Source organism: Bufo gargarizans, chromosome 4, assembly GCF_014858855.1.
Source record: "Bufo gargarizans isolate SCDJY-AF-19 chromosome 4, ASM1485885v1, whole genome shotgun sequence".
Taxonomy (NCBI): domain Eukaryota; kingdom Metazoa; phylum Chordata; class Amphibia; order Anura; family Bufonidae; genus Bufo; species Bufo gargarizans.
The window spans coordinates 258,152,822-258,174,365 of NC_058083.1; the positions used below are offsets into that span (position 1 = coordinate 258,152,822).

At 41.9% G+C, this 21,544-nt stretch overlaps 1 protein-coding gene across 1 annotated transcript in view; it reads right to left on the reverse strand.

Moving 5' to 3' along the window:
- Nucleotides 1–21,544, reverse strand: part of ASCC3 (activating signal cointegrator 1 complex subunit 3) — a 670,136-nt gene that overhangs the window by 602,843 nt on the left and 45,749 nt on the right. The window lies entirely within an intron of this gene.

Here is a 21,544-nt window from a genome sequence, read left to right on the forward strand (position 1 = left end):
ATGCTTTTCGGCAAAACACTGTTAAAATGCCTATACAGAATATGCTAAATAAACTATGCAGCTGTGTGAATTGTTCCCAATTCACTACAAGGAACTGATTTACAATAAAATGAGTATCTACGGCTCCAGTTATATGTAGGGCATTATGGTACCCGTGAATCAAAGAAAAATATTGAAATTATTCCTGTAGTTTCTGGTGACTTTTCAGAATAAGCCGTCATGTGTGTAGCACTATCTCTGACCACGATATGCATTTATTACCAAAAATCCCATCTACAGGCTCTCTTGGTTAATTGTTAGTCTTCCCTGAGCTAGTGGTTGGAGAAAAGCTGCTGGAATGTCTCCTATACACTGCACGTAGAGATATGGAGATCCTGGTTCCGTCTCTCTGTAGTACCACGTCATTATACCGCAGTACTGAGCAAGGCCAGGATAAGGGGTAGGTGAAAGTAGTCACTTTCCTAGGGCACCATTCAACCTCACCTGTAAGTGGGTATTTAAGGGGGCGCAATTTAACAAAAAAAAAACAACTAAAAACTAAACAAAACAAAGAATCTCTTTATACATGGTTACGACCACCCTAGAATAAGTCAGTGGTGGCTGTGCTTGCACACTATAGGAAAAAGAGCCGGTCTCTTTGGTGGCCAGGAGTGTGGAAGTGCACACAGGCTGGTGCTTTTTCCTATAGTGTGCAAGTATGGCCACCGCTGCTGGATTGCACGGTGGTCGTAACCATGGAAACAAGCAGTGTATAATGTGATGGAAAAATGAATTAAGCCAGTAAAGGAAGCAATATGGATAATAATATATTAGTAAGTGGTTTGCAGTAACTGTCTACACATTAAATGCTATTTTCTGAAGTGACACAACCCTTTTAATTAAGTTTTACGATCTCTCAGTAACGTTACTTGCACTCACACTGTCGTTTTGGACGGATCCGTTCAGATAATACAACAGTCTGCATCCGTTCAGAACAGATCAGTTTGTAATATCTTTAACATAGCCAAGACGGATTAGTCTTGAACACCATTGAAAGTCAATGGGGGACGGATGCGGTTTCTATTGTGCCAGATTGGGTCAGTGAAAATGGATCCGTCCCCATTGACTTACATGGTGTGTCAGGACGATTCCGTTTAGTTCAGTTTCATCAAGCAAGCAGTGTTTTGGTGTCCGTCTCCAAAGCTGAATGAAGACTGAACTGATGCATTCTGAGCGGATCCTTTTCCATTCAGAAAACATCAGAATGCAAACGGATCTCACAAACGGAAAGCCAAAACGCCAGTGTGAAAGTAGCCTAAGGGTACTTTCACACTATCGTTTTTCTTTTCGAGTTCCGTCCTAGGGGCTCAAATCCGGAAAAGAACTGATCAGTTTTATCCTAATGCATTCTGTATGGAGTAAGGGCTCTTTCACACTTGCGTTGTCCGGATCCGTTGTGTACTCCATTTGCCGGAATTACACGCAGGATCCGGAAAAACGCAAGTGAACTGAAAGCATTTGAAGACGGATCAGTCTTCAAAATGCATTCAGTGTTACTATGGCAGCCAGGACGCTATTAAAGTCCTGGTTGCCATAGTAGTAGTGGGGAGCAGGGGAGCAGTATACTTACCGTCCGTGCGGCTCGCTCCAGAATGACGTCAGAGCGCCCCATGCGATCACGTCATCCATGCGCGTGGGGCGCCCTGACGTCACTCTGAAGCGCCTCGGGAGCCTCACGGACGGCAAGTATACTGCTCCCCCGCTCCCCACTACACTACCATGGCAAACAGGACTTTAGCGTCCTGGCAGCCATGGTAACCATTCAGAAAAAGCTAAACGTCGGATCTGCTAATGCGCCGAAACGACGTTTAGCTTAAGGCCGGATCCGGATTAATGCCTTTCAATGGGCATTAATTCCGGATCCGGCTTTGCTGCAAGTGTTCAGGATTTTTGGCCGGAACTGAAGACATCCTGATGCATCCTGAACAGATTTCTCTCCATTCAGAATGCATGGGGATAATCCTGATCAGGATTCTTCCGGCATAGAGCACCGACGACGGAACTCTATACCGGAACAGAACAAAGCAAGTGTGAAAGAGCCCTAATCCGTTCAGGATGCATCAGGATGTCTTCAGTTCAGTCTTTTTGACTGCTCAGGCTTTTCAGAAAACCGTAGCATGTTGTATTTTTACCTCCGGCCAAAAATCCTGAACACTTTGACTGAACGCAGGATCAGGCCTTTTTCCCATTGACTTGCATTAACGCCGGCGCCATGTGTTCAGTCAAACCGGATCCGGCTTTTGCATGTTAAACCCGAAAAATGTGAAAAAAAAAAGTTAAAGTCCATAAATGGCGGATCCATTTTTTCCAATGCATTTTTTCATTGTGATCAAAATCCTGATCAGGATTTAAATGTAATCCGTTTTCACGGATCCGGCGGGGAGTTCCGGTGTCGGAATTGAACGCCGGATTTAAACAACGCTAGTGTGAAAGTAGCCTTACGCAGACATAAGGGTTACAGATGAAGCCGTCAGACAGATTTCATTGAGAAGGAGGCAGAGCAGCCTGCACTTTATGTTAACATACGCAAGTTACACAAGGCACTTTATTTTTAATAAAGAGCTACTGGGAAAAAAGGGATTTTTTGCCCAAAATAAGTGCAATACAGTAATACAAAAAAATACAGGTGTCCATTGCCTTTAAGAAGAAACCTGACCATCAAACAAAATAATCCACCATTAATGACCTACCAAATAAAACAAAAAAACATGGAAATATCTAGCATTTTATTTAGGCTTCTGCAGTAAGATACAATGGAGATCAAAACAGGTGCAAAGGAAAACTGGCTTAGTTGCCCAGAGCAACCAATCAGATTGCACCTTTCATTTTCTAAAAGAGCTCTAAAAAATGAAAGCTGAAATGCGACTCGTTGCTATGGGCAGCTAAGCCAGTTTTGCTTTAAAATCAGTTTTCCATACATTTCCCTCAATGAGTCACCACTACAAATCCTACTACTATATTATTCTCATCTTAATTAAGTTTGAAGGAAAAAAATTGGAAATTACAATTGTATACTAAATCAGTGTACTTAAACCTTAGAACTGAGAAATCTGATTATTCACAAAGCCACCAGGGAGACGGGATTATGCATTACACATGCCAAAGCCACCAAAATGAAGCTCAAAATGAGCACATTCTGATTCTTCTGCAAAGAACCTGTTAATAGTTTATTAGATTGGTGAATTTCTTATACAGGTTTTTTCTCCACATGTTCTTTATCCATCATATAAGTAAACTAACAATGCTTCACTAATAACACCCCGGAGCCACAGTCATTTTTTCAAGTAGCTACCGTAGTAATACTGCAGAATTATGACAATATGGTTAAAGTGTACCAGTTATTGTAACTTGTTAAAGGGGTTGTCTCACTTCAATAAGTTGCATTTATCATGTAGAGAAAATTAATACAAAGCACTCACTAATGTATTGTTATTCCCCATACTGCTTCCTTTGCTGGCTGGATTCATTTTTCCATCACATTATACACTGCTCGTTTCCATGGTTATGACCACCCTGCAGTCCATCAGTGGTGGCCACGCTTGCACACTATAGGAAATAGCGCCAAGCTCTCTGGTGGCCAGGGCATCAAAAGTGCGCATGATAGGCCTATGTTTTTTCCAATAGTATGTAAACATGGCCACCACTGTTGGACTGAAGGGTGGTTGTAACCATGGAAACTAGCAGTGTATAATATAATGGGAAAATGAATCACGGTAGCAAAGGAAGCAATATGGACAATTACAGTACATTAGTAAGTCCCTTGCATTAACTTCCTATACATGATAAATGCATTTTCTGAAGCAAGACCAACCCTTTAAAGGGGACTTTGGGAGAAGATGTCACATCTGCTGATAGGTCAGTAGAGCATCAATTCTTATAATTCTGTGTTTTGTCACTGCTCTACTGCATTCCTTCATTGCTAGCAGTCTGCAATGAGGGTCCAGATGGGTGTACCAGATGGGGGGGGGGGTTAATCTGAACAGCCTGCCACTATCTAATTAGTACCGACTAGTGTCAGACTGTGGAGGGACACACTCCCAACTGGTGACACCCATATGCAAACCGCTATAAGAATAGATGCTCCACAATTGCCATTACATGGGGAATGCAAGCAGTTACTAAAACAGATGTGTCAGGAGAGGTTACAGGACCCCTTTAACGTAAAACGAGGTACATTAGCAGCCTGTACTTTTTGCAGAATATCATACATGTACCATTAGTCACTTGCGCAGACAAACCACTATGCACATAGGAGGGCTTTGATGGACATTTCCCCTTGACTACAATACCAGAGTTAGTGCCATGCATGTCTATGAGGCCACATATGAGACAGAGCTGCAGTACTAGACACAGCCACCTGGATGAGACTGGTGATGTGTTACATACTGCAGTTAAAGAGCTCACAGCACTTGTCTCTTTCCGCTGACTAAAGCGCTTAGGCCCCTTTCACACGGGTGAGAATTCCGTGCGGGTGCAATCCGTGAGGTGAACACATTGCATCCGGACCCATGCTACAGAGAAATTAGCTTATATCGAATAGGGAGAGCGCTGTACACAGAAAACAGTTTCATTTATCAGACCTTACTGGAGATTACAACTGCTCCACATACAGAGAGAAACTCCTCAGCTTCTATTACACCAGCAGAACATTTTTCAGATCTTCACTAACAAGCGTTCGTATGAACGCTCGTTAGCCATGATCTGGCAGTGTAATACTGCCGCCAATTACCCAATAAATGAGCCAATGCTAGCAGGTTTAAATCCTTGTTGGCCGGCAGATGATCGCGCGTGTAATCACGATCCGCGGCCAGCAAACAATGATTCTTTATTTGGACGAGCATTGGCATTAGCAATCACTCCTCCCATTACCCTCTTCTGCTAGCGAGCAGGCAATTGCCGGGAAGGAATGCTTCCCTCCCGACAATGTCCTGCAACATCTACTCGTGTAATATATCCCTTCCACACATGGATCGGGGACAGGGAGGTTGCAATCACCTCTTCACACACGCTCTCCCTGATGTTCAATAGTGAACTGTCCCCGCCTACTGCACTTACCACCCTGCAATCCAACAGTGGTGATCGTGCTTGCACACTGTCGCAAAATATGTTGTAAAAATACGTACACTAACCCTCCTGACGTGTTTCGCCAACAACTGTTGCAGTTATCTGATAGCTTTAAGTGTTTGCGGGGCCTTTTTCTCGTTTAGATTTCTATTGGATTTAATAAAAGCCATGTTTGAATTGCAATAGGGGGACACAATAGAGGGAATATTTGGGGTCTATTAACCCTTTTTGTTCACTGTATGCAAATGAGCAGTTAAGTGCAGAGAGGGAGGGTCAAAGCCACTTTGTGCACCCATGCTTCCTCTACCATCCCCCTCTTCTTGATTGACAGTGCCAGAAGGAGGAGCAACCGGGCACAGAGAGGCTTGGGCCTGCCCTCGGGGCACTTAAATGCTCATTTTATTTTCCTCCAAAATTAAGTCATGGATTACATTCAGCTGAGCCCTACAAGGCATCGTGCCTGGTTTATCAGTGAATTTCCTGGTGCTATATCACTTGAAATAAAATTATTTTTTATTGCCATATCCATATGCATTACTGTGCACAGACATATCAATCCAGATATGGGAACATAGAATGAAGGAGGCACTTCAGACAAATTAAAAGAGAGCAACACGCCACGCTTCTGAGGCATGATCTGAACACGCTTTACAAGACCTCCCCTTGGGAGGCCAAGTATAAGCCTTGTGATTAGTGATAGATACGCGGAGAGGAAGACTGTCTTGTGGTTTCTTTTCAAATCAATTTACTTGTCTAATATGTACTGAAACAAGTTATAAGCTTCAATAATAACACTTTATCCCAGTGAAATTACAACCGAGAAATTGCTTCTCTGCAGCGATGCAATCAAAACTAGCATCTGCCCGCAGCATTGGTAACCTGTCAATTAATGTGCTCGCTCGTGAAAGCAAAATGTCGAGTGAGCTTTTAAATCCTCAAGTACCTGCTTTTAACCTTATGTACGGCCCACTGAATTAATTATAGCATACAGAAATAAATAATCCTCCCATTACAAGGAGTCTTAATTAAGTTGTAAAGTGACCTTGGCTTTGGCATTGTTAAAGTAGTTAACAAATAAGGTGCCTCAAAATAAAAGCTATTAATTACTCCCAAAGCCATTACCTGGAAGAAACCGCGCCAACAGTATTTTGTTAAGGCAAAGATGAAGCACAACAGTGCGGTACATCCACATACATGTAGATCCACATGGTGCTTCTAATGAAACATGTACAGAAAATGGGCTCCTCGGGGGCAGAAAGTATAATTCATTTCGATGTCAACTTTACTTTCCGATTTGAAGTAATATAAACCAGTGAACACTGACACATTGTATTCACTTCTGATACAGGTTACAAGGCAGTAGTCATGTAGTGAAGGAACAAAGCAGATGTCAGGCCAATTGACGAGACGTATGAATATTACATCCTTAAAGGGCTTTCCGAGAATTAAAACCTCTCTCAACCTGTGGAGCCAATGCAGGAGCAGATATGCTGGCAAGATCGTTGCAAACCATTGCGATCAGCATGGTTCCACAGACCCCCACCAATAAAACGTTGATGGCCTATCTCAAAGGTGGCCACACACAAGATGAATGTTGGCTGAACCTACATATTTCAGCAGTACCATTTGACTATCTAACGTAAATGTCAGTGATTTCAAACAAGTGGCTCTCCAGCTGTTGCAAAACTACAACTCCCATGATGCAGGATAATCACAGGCTGCTGGGGTATGATGGGAGTTGTAGTGTTGCAATAGCTGGAAAGACACTTTGGGGAACACTGTATGGGATGTTAAAAGTTCCTTTGATACCAGATATTGAGGGACAGAAGGGTAGGGTATATTGGATTTCAAGGAGTACTCCACTAACCCCTATGGAAACATATGAATGCGTAGGGGTCGCTCACTCAACAGCTATCTAATGTGCATGGCCACCAGAGAATTGGCACCCACTAATTTAATCTAAAGGCCATCTAGTGTACTTTCCTCACACGGTCACAGAGAAATACACCATATATTACTTCTTTCATGATGACTGAGACGTCTCACCTTAGGCTATGCTTATGTTCACACAAGTTCAGTTTGCCGCAGAGAATTCTACAACAAATCCACAATAAACACAGGAAAGGCGTCACTATTTGGCAGATTTTGATGCAGATTTCCTCCCCACCGCCGTACCACAGTGGTTCACATCACACCACAGATTTGAACATTTGCTGCATGATCTGTGGATATTTTTCCTGCAATTTGTTTCTTAAACATTCTCCGGGTCTGAGCTGTAGTTAGCCGACATTTTGGCAAAGAAAGTGGTGCATGTGCTTTATAAACAAGGTGCACCATTTCCACCGAAAACCGCAAAAAAGACAGAAATGGGTAGACACTGTTTAGAATACTGAACACTTTCTGCACAACTTTTACTCCAAAATACCGGCCATGCCATGATCTTTCCAATGGTAATTTCTTTTTAGTACAAAACTTTCCTTTCTTATAACTTACGCATTTCAGTCCGTCCAATAGAGACTCTAGTGGACAGATTTCAATGCATAGCTACATCAGCAGTGCATTTAGCTGGCATTTCCTTTTGCTCTCAAGTGTATTGTGTACTTAAGTGAAATGTAAAAAGACCCTAAAATCCAATGTTTCTTGAAGACGCTTCAAAAGCTGAATGATTTATGCAGTGTCTCTGGGGATCAATGAAACAAGTGCCTAAATTAAAAAGGCTTTGTTTTCTGACACATCAGAAAGGGAAGGGAACACATAAGCAATTACATTCAATTATAAGCTACATTTCACTTACACGTTTCATAGTATTGTTTCATTACTTTCAGGGTTCTGAGCAGTCATTTGTTGCCATTCCATCTCTTCTTAATTAGGTATAGTTAATATTTCTATTTAATGTGCTTGTAATTTCGTTTCTACTCTGTCCGGCAGATGTATTTGAAATGGTGGAAATTTTACATTTTCTATTTCTTTATAAAGGGAATCGAAAGGAGACTAGAAGATGCAGATTTTACATGAGGTTTACATAAGCCTGTAATGGACACATGGCGACAGAGGCAATCACTGGTACCAGTGACAACATTGATTGGGGCATCACTGATGTGGTCAACAAGGAGCTTCCAAAGCCACACCATCAGGCCTCCCACGTGAACACGACACCGCAAGAGAACACGGGATAGAAATTAAGAGCCAAGAATATTACAGTTTTTTACAAGGGTGATTTGTGACAATAGTCAGAAATCTGTTAATTCTGTTTAACATATAAAATATTAAATCAAATCAACAATGCATACTGAAAAGTTCCCCATGGGATCCCAAAACTGCTAGTGTGGGGCAATATACTGGTATCTACCATATACCCGCGGTATTAAAAATCATCAATATGGCGATATTACAGTTTCTTAATTTCTGCTGTATTTTAGTGATGTCATAGGAGTGGTTGCACTTGACAACACTGACCACTTCCAAAACGGGCACTGTGTACTTCTGAGGTGTCCAGCTGCCCGTATATATGTGTGTATATTGAAAAAGGCTCTAGTTCTGAGCCGAAACATTGCACCGCACGGGTGATTAAAGGAATCAATTGCTCTTAACTTACCAGAGTGCCGCAGATTTTCTGGATAATATATATATATTATTATTATTTTTTTTCTGCTGTCTTCTTGCCATGTCACTACTACATCCAGTTTACTGAGGCAGTGTGGTGGCAGGTTCAGAGCTCAAGTAATTTTTTTTTTTTACTTCTTAGCCAAGTCCAAGTTACTGAGCATGTCTAGCAAAGGCAATCACTGCCATAAAGCGAGTACGGTACCTTCTCTGTCTGAGTGACCCTTCATCATATATGTATGAAACCCCATGGTGCAGAAGGCAACGAGAGGGATCACTAGTATTATCACTATCAATATTATAATTACATGTCTCTCTATGTCGTCTAAATTTATCATTATTGGACTGGAAAGTGATATTATATGTAAATAATTAGGGATGAGCGAATCTACTTCGGATGAAACATCCAAAGTCGATTCGCATAAAACGTTGTTAGAATACTGTACTGTCAAGGTCCCTTCCATGACAGAGGTGAGAAGATCCGAGAGACTGGTGGCACGTGAAGGTATCTGACAGTTTCTCGGTTTTCATCTTGCAGTGTTGTGGTTTGGCAATGACCACACCCCTTGTCACGTGCAGCTTACTGAGGCTCTATTTAGTTCTGACTCACACTGCTTCCCATGATATTTCCTGCTGGAGTTGGTTGAGCTGGTAGGTTGTTCCTTTGGATCTCCTGCTCCTCCATTCTTCTTTAAGCTAAGTGTATTTTGTTTTGCATTTTGTTGTTCACTTGCGTTTGTGGTTTTCTAGGCCTCAGGGAGACGCTAGTTCCTTCATCTGGTAAGGAACCAGTAGTCTCATTCCCTGCCACCACTCCTAGGGATTTCCAGGGTCTCCAGGGATAAGGTTCCGGTGTATGAGTATTTCCACCTAAAGGGTCTACTCATATTGGCAGGAGTCAGGGAGAGGTCTAGGGATTTCTAGGAGGTCACCATCCCTTTCCCTTAACTTTGAGGCCTAGACTCCAGTCTATTTCCTTCAGTTTTTTTGTTTTATTTTGTTTTTTTAAACGTTTTGGGGGTCATGTCCCCTTACTCATGCGTGAAGATCAGGTGTAACCACAGACCTTAAATATTCCAAGGTATGGGCGTAGTCTGTTTCAAGTTTCTATCCTTATTTAAAAACTATTCATTTAGTTACACAATGACCATATCACAAAAATACTTTAAAATTACAGATGTCATTTAACCCCTTTGGTTTTAAAGTTTCCATTTTTATAATCCACCTAATCTCATGTTGCAATAATCTACATTTATTATCTTCAGGAGTTTCTCTAGGCTTCATATATGCTAATATTACCCATTTCATTTCATTTAGGTTTCCTTTCTTGACAGTGTTGCAACAATGTAGTCTCTTGATACTTATTTTTATCCTTTTCTTCTTTTTTGCCATCTGCAGATTCCATATCTCTCTTTATATTTGATTTCTGTTCATTAAGTCTTATCCGTATCTCTCTCTTTGTACTATGTACCACATGCTACAGGGGCATCTCAAGCCATAAACAACGTCTTCCTCTACCTGCACATCACACATACAGGAGCAGCTGTGAAGTGTATTGCATTTTAGTCCCATTAAAGGGAAGGGGGCAAGGCTACAATATCATGCACTGCAACTACTAAGTGGACTGTGTGAACACAGATGGACGAAGATATACACTGAAGAGGCTACAGCGCTGGCACGAGTGCCCCAGCCAGATAGACCCCTACTAATGTGTTATTGATGGCCATGCTTATCCCAGAAAAATCTATTAAACACAGTATTAAATAATACAACATAGAATTACAAAGTGAAATGCACTTTCACAAGACAAAAAGGCAGAAAAGCAGCCGAACTTGAAGTGGTTTTCTATGAGTAAAATATTGATAACCTATTCTCGGGCAGGTCATCAATATCAGATCAGTGTGGGAATCAACTCTTGGCACCCTCACTGACTGGCTGTTTGCAGAGGCCATGGCACTCCGGGGAGAGTAACAGTCCCTAGGCCAGTGATGGAAGATTTGTCAGTTATATGGCCTGTGTTCAGCTCAGATACAGTTGTGTTTAAAATAATAGCAGTGTGTTTAAAAAAGTGACTAAAGCTCAAAATCCTTCTAATAGCTTTAATTTCCATACACACAAATGCATTGGGAACACTCCACATTCTATTCCAAATCAAAACATGAAGAAAAATATATCAAATTTGTGTTGTTCCTCTAAAGAAAAATAATAATTTGAAGAAAAGTTAATATTAGACTGTTCAAAAAAATTGCAGTTTGTATTCTTCTTTACAAACTCAAACATTCACTATATAAAATGAAAAATGTTTGAAGATTTTGCTTTCCTTTGAATCACGTAACTAATATTTAGTTGTATAACCAGTGTTTCTGAGAACTGCTGTACATCTGTGTTGCATGGAGTTAACCAACATTCTGGCCCCTGTGAACAGGTATTCCAGCCCAGGATGATTGGACTACATTCCACAGTTCTTCTCTATTTCTTGGTTTTGCCTAAGAAAATGCATTTTTTATGTCACCCCACAAGTTTTCTATTGTATCAAGATCCGGAGATTGGGCTGGCCACTCCATAACGTCAATCTTGTTGGTCTGGAATCAAGATGTTGCACGTTTACTAGTGTGTTTGGGGTCGTTGTCTTGTTGAAACACCCATTTCAAGGGCATTTTCTCTTCAGCATAAGGCAGCATGACCTCTTCAAGTATTCTGATGTATTCAAACTGATCCATGATCCCTGGTATGCGATAAATAGACCCAACACTGTAGTATGAGAAACATTCCCATATCATGATGCTGGTGCCACCATGCTTCACTGTCTTCACAGTATACTGTGGCTTGAATTCAGTGTTTGGGGGTCGTCTGACAAACTGTCTCCGGCCACTAGACCCAAAAAGAACAATCTTACTTTCATCAGTCCACAAAATGTCTCTTTAGGCCAGTCAATGTGCTCTTTGGCAAATTGTAACCTCTTCAGCACGTCTTTTTCAACAGTGGGACATTGTGGGGGGCTTCTTGCAGATAGCTTGGCTTCACATAGGAGTCTCCTAATTGTAACAGTACTCACAGGTAACTTTAGACCTTCTTTGATCTTCCTGGAGCGGATTGCTGGCCTTGCCATTTTGGCTATTCTTCTATCCATTTGAATGGTAGTTTTTTGCTTTCTTCCACATCTTTCAGGTTTTAGTTGTCATTTTAAAGCATTTTCCATAATTTTAGCTAAACAGCCTATCACTTTCTGCACTCCTTTATATGTTTTCCCCTCTCCAATCAACTTTTTAATCAAGGCATGCTGTTCTTCTGAACAATGTCTGGAACAACCCATTTTCCTCAGAATTTCAGAGAGAAATGCACTGTAACCAGCATGTACAACATTTGCTGCCTTCCTTCCTTAAATAAGAGCAATAATTGCCAACTGTTTTTCAAATGAATGAATGACCTCACTCATTGAACTCCACACTGCTTTTATTTTGATCATGCCCCTTTCAATAAGTGAATGAATTACAGAGAATCAGCAGCATGCATGTCATGACTGTTGGGTTTCTATTACTCTACTACACCTGCTAGTAAATTATTTGCCATGTAGAGAAATCATTTCTACCAAAAACAGTGATTGATAAGGTAAGTGATGTCTGACTGCTATTATTTTGAACACAACTGTAAATTCAAGGAACTATACAAGGCTACGTTCACATTTGAGTTGTGAAAGCCTGCCACCGTATCAGTTCACCGTATCCAACATAGCCAGATTACGCTTCAAACTCTTATGGGATCCGACCACTTCCTGGCATAAATGCCAGCTTTCAGCCACACAATGTCATGCATGCTGGATTTCACAACGCAGATGTGCACCTAGAGTAACGTACAGTGCTGCATCCCTGTCAAGCAACTGAACTGCCCATCGTTCTGGTACTGATGACCTATCCTGAGGACAGGAAATCAATATTTTACTCCTTTCATTCATTTTTTGGCACATTTTGCTTTTTGTAGATAGGTTATGCCTACAGGCTACTCGTGAAAGATGGCTTTTAGAGCTGTTCACACTACCATCATGGCTTTAGTTTATAATGGAGCCATGACAGCTGTGCTGTATCCGTTTCCCAACAGATAACTTCTAAAAACTCAAAATGGTGTGTGTTAAATTTCCATATTTTTAATGGCAAGAACACCCTGTGGATACTTTTAAGTTGCGACTGGGGGTTAATCAGTTCTCCATAATTGGCACTCCAGAAGTATACTATATACGTCCTGTAAACCTAACCTTATACAGCTCCCACTGTGCTTAATGATGGCTGTATATTCATTATGTCCTTTATCTATGGAAATACTTGTGCATGTGGAAATGCAGTCTTGGCTTTCTGCAAAAAAAAAAATACCAACACTAGGACACCAAATGATTTTTATACGGAAAGATTAAAAACAGCTGTCTGGCTGGTATGTGTTTGTACTGGTAACTAAAAATGCTAAAGCCGTCTTCTTATATGAAATGAAGCCAGCTCAGTAAAAAGCCACGCTTGTATATACACAGCTTTCATGTCATAAAATTGGGTGCACTGGGTTCCCAATTACAGTTTGTCCAATAAAACCGGCTGGCGATACTGTAAAACATCTATTACAGTAGCATTTAGAGCTTCAGCAGCTTTTACGTGATGCACACAAGTTGCTCTTCTGTGGGCTGTTATCTTAATAGATTCTGACTGCTTTTTAGACCTATGGGGCTCGATTCTGCAGCGTTTCATATACATGTAAAACTGCTGTTTATCTATTATTGTTAATGGGAAGCATCCAGAATAAAGGAAATGCAGTTATACCGCATTAAGAATTCTATTTTATTGCATTTTTTTGTCTTTGATTAATCAGTCAATTGGATTTGGAGAGAAGACGGATAATTAATCCACAGGGATAGCTGTCCATCACTAGGACTTGCATTTTGCTCCCTAAAAATAGCTATTCACACATTTTGAAGGCATTACAAAGAGTACCATCTGGTTTTCTGAAAACACATACAACACATATAACAACTAAAATGTGTGTGAAAGAGTAGGTTTTAAATAACTATAAATATAATAACAACCAAAACATAGCACACATCGCACAATATCAATAACCTATGTGTCTGACAGTGTCCCAGCACAGCAATGGGAATGAGCCTCCCTAGCGTCACCCGTAATGCTAGGGAGGCTCGTTCCCATCACGGCCTGCTGTTTGCTGTCCCCCACCCCTGGTCGCAATGCAGCGGCGGCTGTGCCGGCATCAGAAGTGACGCTGGTGCCGGGAAGCAAGATAAGACCAGGACGAGGGGCCGGGGCATATGGGGGAGGGCATTATAGGCTAACCCATTTAAAGAAGTATTCCCATGCCAAAAATTTATGAAATATTCATAGCATATGGGTTGCACCTATCTCTAGAATATTCCCAACATGGATATGGCAGCCAAAGGTGGTCCGAACTATGGAAAAAGCTGAGTGGAACAGTGTAGTACAACAAGCCCTGTTGTTCCTGTAACTTGTGAGATGAAAACACCATAGCTCCCTTTACTGTGCCGTTTTGTCTTTATTCGGATTCATGGGGGGTGGATAGGAAGATCTAAAAGCTTTCCACAAACCCCTCCCCACTTGCCAAGACCTGTAAAGGGAAGCTTACTTGTCTGCTTTCTAGCGCTGGCTCCCACACATTCCTGTCCCAACCTGTGATGATCCTCACAGAAAACATCTGGTTCAACACGGCCTGAAGCCGATCACTGGCTGCGGAGGTGACCGACTCCCCTTACGGCATGATAAATGGTCACATGACGCAAGGGGATCTGGTCACCACTGCAGCCATGAATTGGCTGCAGGCAATGTCAAACCAGCTTCAATTCTTCCATGATCACTTTCACTGAAATAGTAACAACCTAATAATGCAATATCAACACAGGAACTGTTTGTTGGGTGCTTGACAGATTGGGTTCCATTGCCTAGCAGCTGCACATAGGCATGAGATCACTGTTTATGACCAAGCACAAGGAAAGGCTGTGAAAAGAACAGTGCTACTGCCCTATAAAGCAGAAAAATATAATCTTGGCTTGGTGGGAGTTACAACTACATATCTTATCTGAATGCACAAGAGAAAACTTAACAATTGGTGGAGGATGTATAAAATGGCTAACACTTCTTGGGATCTGTTTTTCATAACTCCCTTTTTTGTGTTATTTTATGTTGATGTCCATGAAAGTTCTTACCTCAAAACAAGAAAACTTCACTACTGGCTCTCAGCTTGGTCTCACTGGCTCCTAAAGTCTACAGTACTTTCTACACCCCTGAGGTATAACGTCTACAGTATTTCCTCCATTCATGATGAAAAGCCTTTTGAAACTATTCTAATATAAATAAAAGATAAACATTTGCACAAGAGTGCAAGTAGGGGAAAGGAAAATACACATATCAAGAAGGACAAAGTGAAAATACTAAAGAAAAATGGATTCCCGCAGGATTGGGAATGGGATGGAGGATAACACTGCAGTCTAACCCTGCTGAACCAAAGTGGAAGGAGAAAGTCACTAACTAAAGTGAGAATTCAGGGAAGCAGGAGAGCACACAATCCAACAGTGTTCTGGAAGCCCTCAGACCTTTCTGTATCACAACGGAAAAGTCTTCGATAGGAATTATATCAGCGATTTAAACTTTTGGATAAAAAAATAAATAAATGACGGGTCATGTGTAATTTCATTAGACCAAGATATATGACAGTGTAGATCTCACAATTCCTTTTAAACATAACCAGTACAGCTCAACAAGTCCAGCTTCTGTTTGGCAATCAGCATGTGATTAAATTACAGTGCTGCGAAGTCTACATGGTGGCCATCCGAATGAATGGCTGCTAATACAATGCAGGTATGCACAGGGCCTCAGCTCTGGCTCACAGACTGTTTGGTGGAGGACCCCATTAGAGGATATGGACACGACAATTTACATAATAAATGTAATACTACAGAATACAAAGATACGCTGTCTAGAGAATGGATTACTTCCAGCTTTAGGCCCCATGAACAAAGTTTATGGAAAAATAAATAATAACCTCCTCTCCCTCCATCACCTATTAAACAAACTGGAACAGGGATCGGTAGGAAGTCGAACGTCACTCCCTGATCTCACCAATGGCCAAATGGAAGCAGAGCCTCAAAGAGATGATACAAAATCTCTATTTTCTATATACTTTCTATATTACTGAATACAGACTCTATCTGAAATAAGAATTCATCCTATTATAACTGTATCGAGATTCCACAATCTTTTGTAAACACACTTTTTCTTAAAATGAACAGTACAGCAACTTCTTAAGCCTGAAAGAAATTACTGCATTTTGCCCATAGGACGCACCTAGGTTTTGGAGGAGGAAAATAAGAAAAAGATATATATATTTATATTTTATGAGACCTCTGATCAGACCTTGTCCTCCCTGCCGCACGCTGCATTGTCTGACTTCGCACAGCGTGAGGTCAAAGAGCGCTGACGCTGCACAATCACACCACAGAAAGTGGCTGAGGACCAGGAGGAGGCGAGTACAGAGCCCAGGGAGCACTGCATTCACCGCTTCCCAGTCCTCCTATATTAATGAGCACTCATTAGTATTCACCCCATAGGATGCACTGACATTTTCACGCTACATTGGGGGGGGGGGGGGGGACCTGAGGGGTTAATAGCGGCAGATCGCAGCACGCAGTCATAGAGGCTGGGTGTCGGGTATGGGATATGTCCGGCACCCGCACCGCAGCCTGCGTTTGTATTAAGCATAAACTATATTCATTGGTGGTGCAGTGGCCACAGGGTCCCCTCTCCCCTCCTCGTCACTGGTGGCAGTTCCGATCGGAGCCCCAGCAGTGTAATCCTGGGGCTCCGATCGGTTATCATGGCAGCCAGAACGCTATTGAAGCCCTGGCTGCCATAGTCGGCTCCCTGCTGCTGTGTGCACAGAGAACGGAGCAGCAGGGAGGATGTGTAAAATCCTAATCACCCTGAAATAGAAATTAAATAAAAAGTAAAAAAAAAAAAAACACCAAAATATTACGTTTAAATCACCCCCCTGGCCCGATTTTACATATAAAATATATAAACAATAAAAAAAATTACATATCGCCACGCCCGAAAAAGTGCAAATTATTAAAATATTTAAAAATATCTCCTATAAGGTGAACGCCGTGACAGAGAAAAAGAAAAGTTAAACGTGCAATATGCCATTTTTTTGTCACCTTGTCCCAACAAAAATTAGGTTAGGACTGTTCTATTATGGTCCAGACATTCCATAAAATCTAGAATGCACGCAGCTTTTTTTGGCGTTTTATTTTTTTCAAGTGGTATCGAGTATCGCAATACTTTTTTATGGTATCGAAATAGAGTCAAAATTTTGGTATCGTGACAACCCTCAGTAACACGTGTGTTTTTTTTTTTTATTATACTGTAATTATATGTATTTTTAATTTGGCGACAAAATTTAAATTTAGCTCCTAAATTTTTGAGGTTAGGAGCCAATGGCTCCTTGATATTTTTTTTTGTCTGGAGCCCTGATAGGCCTATGTGTGATTATCATGATGAAAAGGTTACAGGTAAACCAGTATTATAAAATGCAAACAACAGATAAAGAGTAAGAGGTTTTCCAGTATCTGATCAGTGGGGGTCCGAAACCAGGGACTCCAGCAGATCAGCTGTTTTGAGAAGGCAGCAGTGCTGTTTTGAGTATTATGTAGTAAAAACTCGGAAAACCGCTTTGAAGGGGTATTGCAGTTGTTAGAAGTTATCCCCTATCCACAATAAAAGCTGAGCCAGCAACATGAAAATAAGGCTACATGCACACGAACGTTTGTGTTTTGCGGTCTGCAAATTGAGATCCTTTTTTTTTTTGTTGCGGATCCATTGTAACAATGCCTAAAACGGACAAGAATAGGACATGTTCTATTTTTTTTTTTTTTTTTTTTGCAGGGCTACAGAACGGACATACTGATGCAGACAGCACACGGTGAAATGAATGGGTCCCCATCCTATCCGCAAAAAAACACGGAAACAAACAATGTGCATGTGTGCGTGGTATTAAATAATATCTAATATCGCAATACTTTTTCTTGGTATCGAAACCAAATCAAAATTGTGGTAACGTGACAACACTAATTGAAAGCATAGCATATCATAACGTCCTATTACAACTCACTTTCTGAACCATCTCATGCACACTGTCATAAACTAAAATTTAGCAGGTCAAAAAGTTCGACTTGTGATGCTTCAAATTTATTGATGTCGTTTTCAAAGTCTAATGTCCCCTAAATCTTGACTGTTTCTAGGACAGGCTTTTTTTTTTTTAATGAGTTTGGCAGAAGCTTAAGCAACAACATTTGCATTTCACTTGCGTGCCGTCATATATCATATCCCGCTCTAAAATGACACAAAGTCACACACTCCAAGAGGCATAACTCTAAGCTGAAGAAATGTGCTAAGCAATAATAACACCTTAAACAAGTCATCAAAGAAGATTCTCAGCACAAATGCATTCTGTTACTTATCCTGTATCCTGCAGAGTACAAAAAAGGCCCGTTATATCACATAATGGAGATTTGTCCTGTTATTTCAAAAGGAAGACCACGGCAACAAACTTCAAGGGTGAGTGCAAACTTTCCGTGAGGAAATATTACAGAAACTTTCTCCTCTACCTGGACTGTGCTGCAATTATGTATACGGGGATTAAAGGGGGATGTTCAGATTGTTTGGGCCTGACAACCCACACCCCTAGCAATCAGCTGTTTTTTCCAACCGTCAGCACTAGAAACAAAGGTGGATAGAGCCAGAAGCAGAAGACTATCCATGGTGTAATGGCCAGTCCAGAGTATTTCAGCTCATCTTTCATTCAAGTGAATAGCAGCAGAGATGCAGTATGCCAGCACAGTCTCTATCATGGAACTGTTGCTCAAAGGGGCTGCCCAGGTTTTTTTATTTTTAAATCTGCTCCTTCCACCGTACAATGTAAGGCAAACCGACAAGCAACTAGGCCAGATACTGGTATAAGAGAGCAGGTCACCTCCTATTGCTTCCCTAACCCTCGCCTTAACTCCTACCCATATGAGTGGACCTGGATGGTAGGAAGTCTCATACCCAGGAACCAGAGTCGCCCTGATAATCCTTCAAAAATAGGGAAGGGGCTGAGATGACCTGTTCTTCCAATACACTGAAGTACAGGAGTCTTAACCGGCTTAAATGCCAAGGAAAAGGTAAAGACCGTATACAGCTACTGGATCGGCAGGTAAGCACACAGAACACACTTACCTGCTGCAGCCACAATGACTGGAACCAGAGCATGAATACAGGTGCCCACACAGAATACATGACAGTACAAACAACCACACCCAGGTATCCAGCACACCAATTACTGCCTGGATCCCCATACAAACAGGACGCATGGCGGCCCCAGGCAGAGCTCCATACAAACTTGTAGTTCCTCCTCCGTGGAACCCTGTTACCCTGTCCGGAGGAATCACCGATAGACAGGACTATGTCTAGCAAACATGCTGGACAACAAACACCACCAGACATGTAACAACAACCAAACATAACACCTACCCCTACAAACTACACCACACATAAAGCAGGGTACAGAAGGGAAGGAGACACCAGGAAGACATAGGTGAAACAAGGTGGCCCTCAAGCACTCGGCAGATGGAATAAGCCGGACATGGAGGGGGCAGAGCTAACTGCTGACTGAACAAGACGCACATCTCTGTGCTCCTCAGAAAGCCTGCTTTCTCAATGATTTTCATCAGTAAAGCCAAGTTTGAAACAGGCCATTCACTCGTCAAACATCACTGCGTGAGCTGCTGCACATTTTGAGACAGGTTTTGGCCACATCAGAGAACATCCCAAACCACAGCCTACAAAAGCCTCAAGCCGTGGCCTCGATTTGCTGCCGAGCAACAGACCTACAAGCCACGCCGTAAAGCCAGGACCAAACGTAGTGCGCACTCTGGGGGTATAACCTACTTCCTCACCTGCACTGCGCCCTGCTGTCCCCATCAGTGGACCTCCAGTATAACTAAGCGATCAGCCTAAGGTATACTCGCCATCCATGCCCTGAGCACCACGAGGCACATCTCTGCTATAAACGCCGCAGGCCCACCTGTAAGTAGGCACACTTTCACTGCAATCTACCTTGAAATGTTAAGATTTTGTATAGGACTAACTTTGAGATTTCCAATCTTACACTGAACTTTACAAGGTTCTATACCTTGAAGAGCCAGCGGCCCAATTTTTAACCTCCTAGAGGTGAATATGACAAATCTACCTCAGGAGGGAATGTAAAAGATCTCCCCACCTGCTACCTCCCACTGTCACTTCTTGAGTCTGCCTGCCAAAATGGTAAAAATATGTCAACTCTAAAAATACGGGAGTACATGAAAATAAACTGGGGACTTCTTCTAGAGAGGATTCAGCAGAAGAAGGTGCTAGTGAAATAGGAAACCATGGCGAATTCAGATCTTCAGCTATCAAGATCTTTTCTGCAGGTGTCTCTAGATAAAGCTCTCACAAAAGCACAAAAAACTACCTTTATCTGAGGACTTAAAGGGATTCTGTCACCACATTTTACCCCCTACAGTAAAACATAGCTACCTGTAGGTCTCCCTGGGCTGTATTAAATTATGCCCTTATTAACTAATAGTCTTGATTTATTTCTTTATAAAATAGATTTTAGTGATATGCTAATGACTTACATAACCGCCTCCGGACCGCCTAACGCAGATCCGCGGTCCCGAGGCGGCAGCTCTGCGCAGAGTGACGCATATACGCGTCATCTCACGAGAGCCGTGACTTCCTGTGAACGCGCGCACACAGGCGCGCGCGTTCACAGCAACGGAAGGTAAGAGACAGGATCTCCAGCATGCCAGCGGCGATCGTTCGCTGGCAGGCTGGAGATGCGATTTTTTAAACCCCTAACAGGTATATTAGACGCTGTTTTGATAACAGCGTCTAATATACCTGCTACCTGGTCCTCTGGTGGTCCCTTTTGTTTGGATCGACCACCAGAGGACACAGGTAGCTGTGTAAAGTACCACAAAACTACACTACACCACCCCCCTGTCACTTATTAACCCCTTATGAACCCTGATCACCCCATATAGACTTCCTGATCACCCCCCTGTCATTGATCACCCCCGTCAGGCTCCGTTCAGACGTCCGTATGATTTTTACGGATCCACGGATACATGGATCGGGTCCGCAAAACACATACGGACGTCTGAATGGAGCCTTACAGGGGGGTGATCACCTCATATACACTCCCTGATCACCCCCTGTCATTGATCACCCCCTGTAAGGCTCCATTTAGACATTTTTTTTGGCACAAGTTAGCGGAAATAGATATTTTATTTTTATTTTATTTTTCTTACAAAGTCTCATATTCCACTAACTTGTGTCAAAAAATAAAATCTCACATGAACTCACCATACCCCTCACAGAATCCAAATGCATAAAATGTTTTAGACATTTATATTCCAGACTTCTTCTCATGCTTTAGGGCCCCTAAAATGCCAGGGCACTATAAATACCCCACATGTGACCCCATTTCGGAAAGAAGACACCCCAAGGTATTCCGTGAGGGGCATATTGAGTCCATGAAAGATTTAAATTTTTGTTCCAAGTTAGCGGAAAAGGAGACTTTGTGAGAAAATACAAAAAAAATAAAAAATATTAATTTCCGCTAACTTGTGCCAAAAAAAAAAAAAATTCTATGAACTCGCCATGCCCCTCATTGAATACCTTGGGGTGTCTTCTTTCCAAAATGGGGTCACATGTGGGGTAGTTATACTGCCCTGGCATTTTAGGGGCCCTGAAAGCGT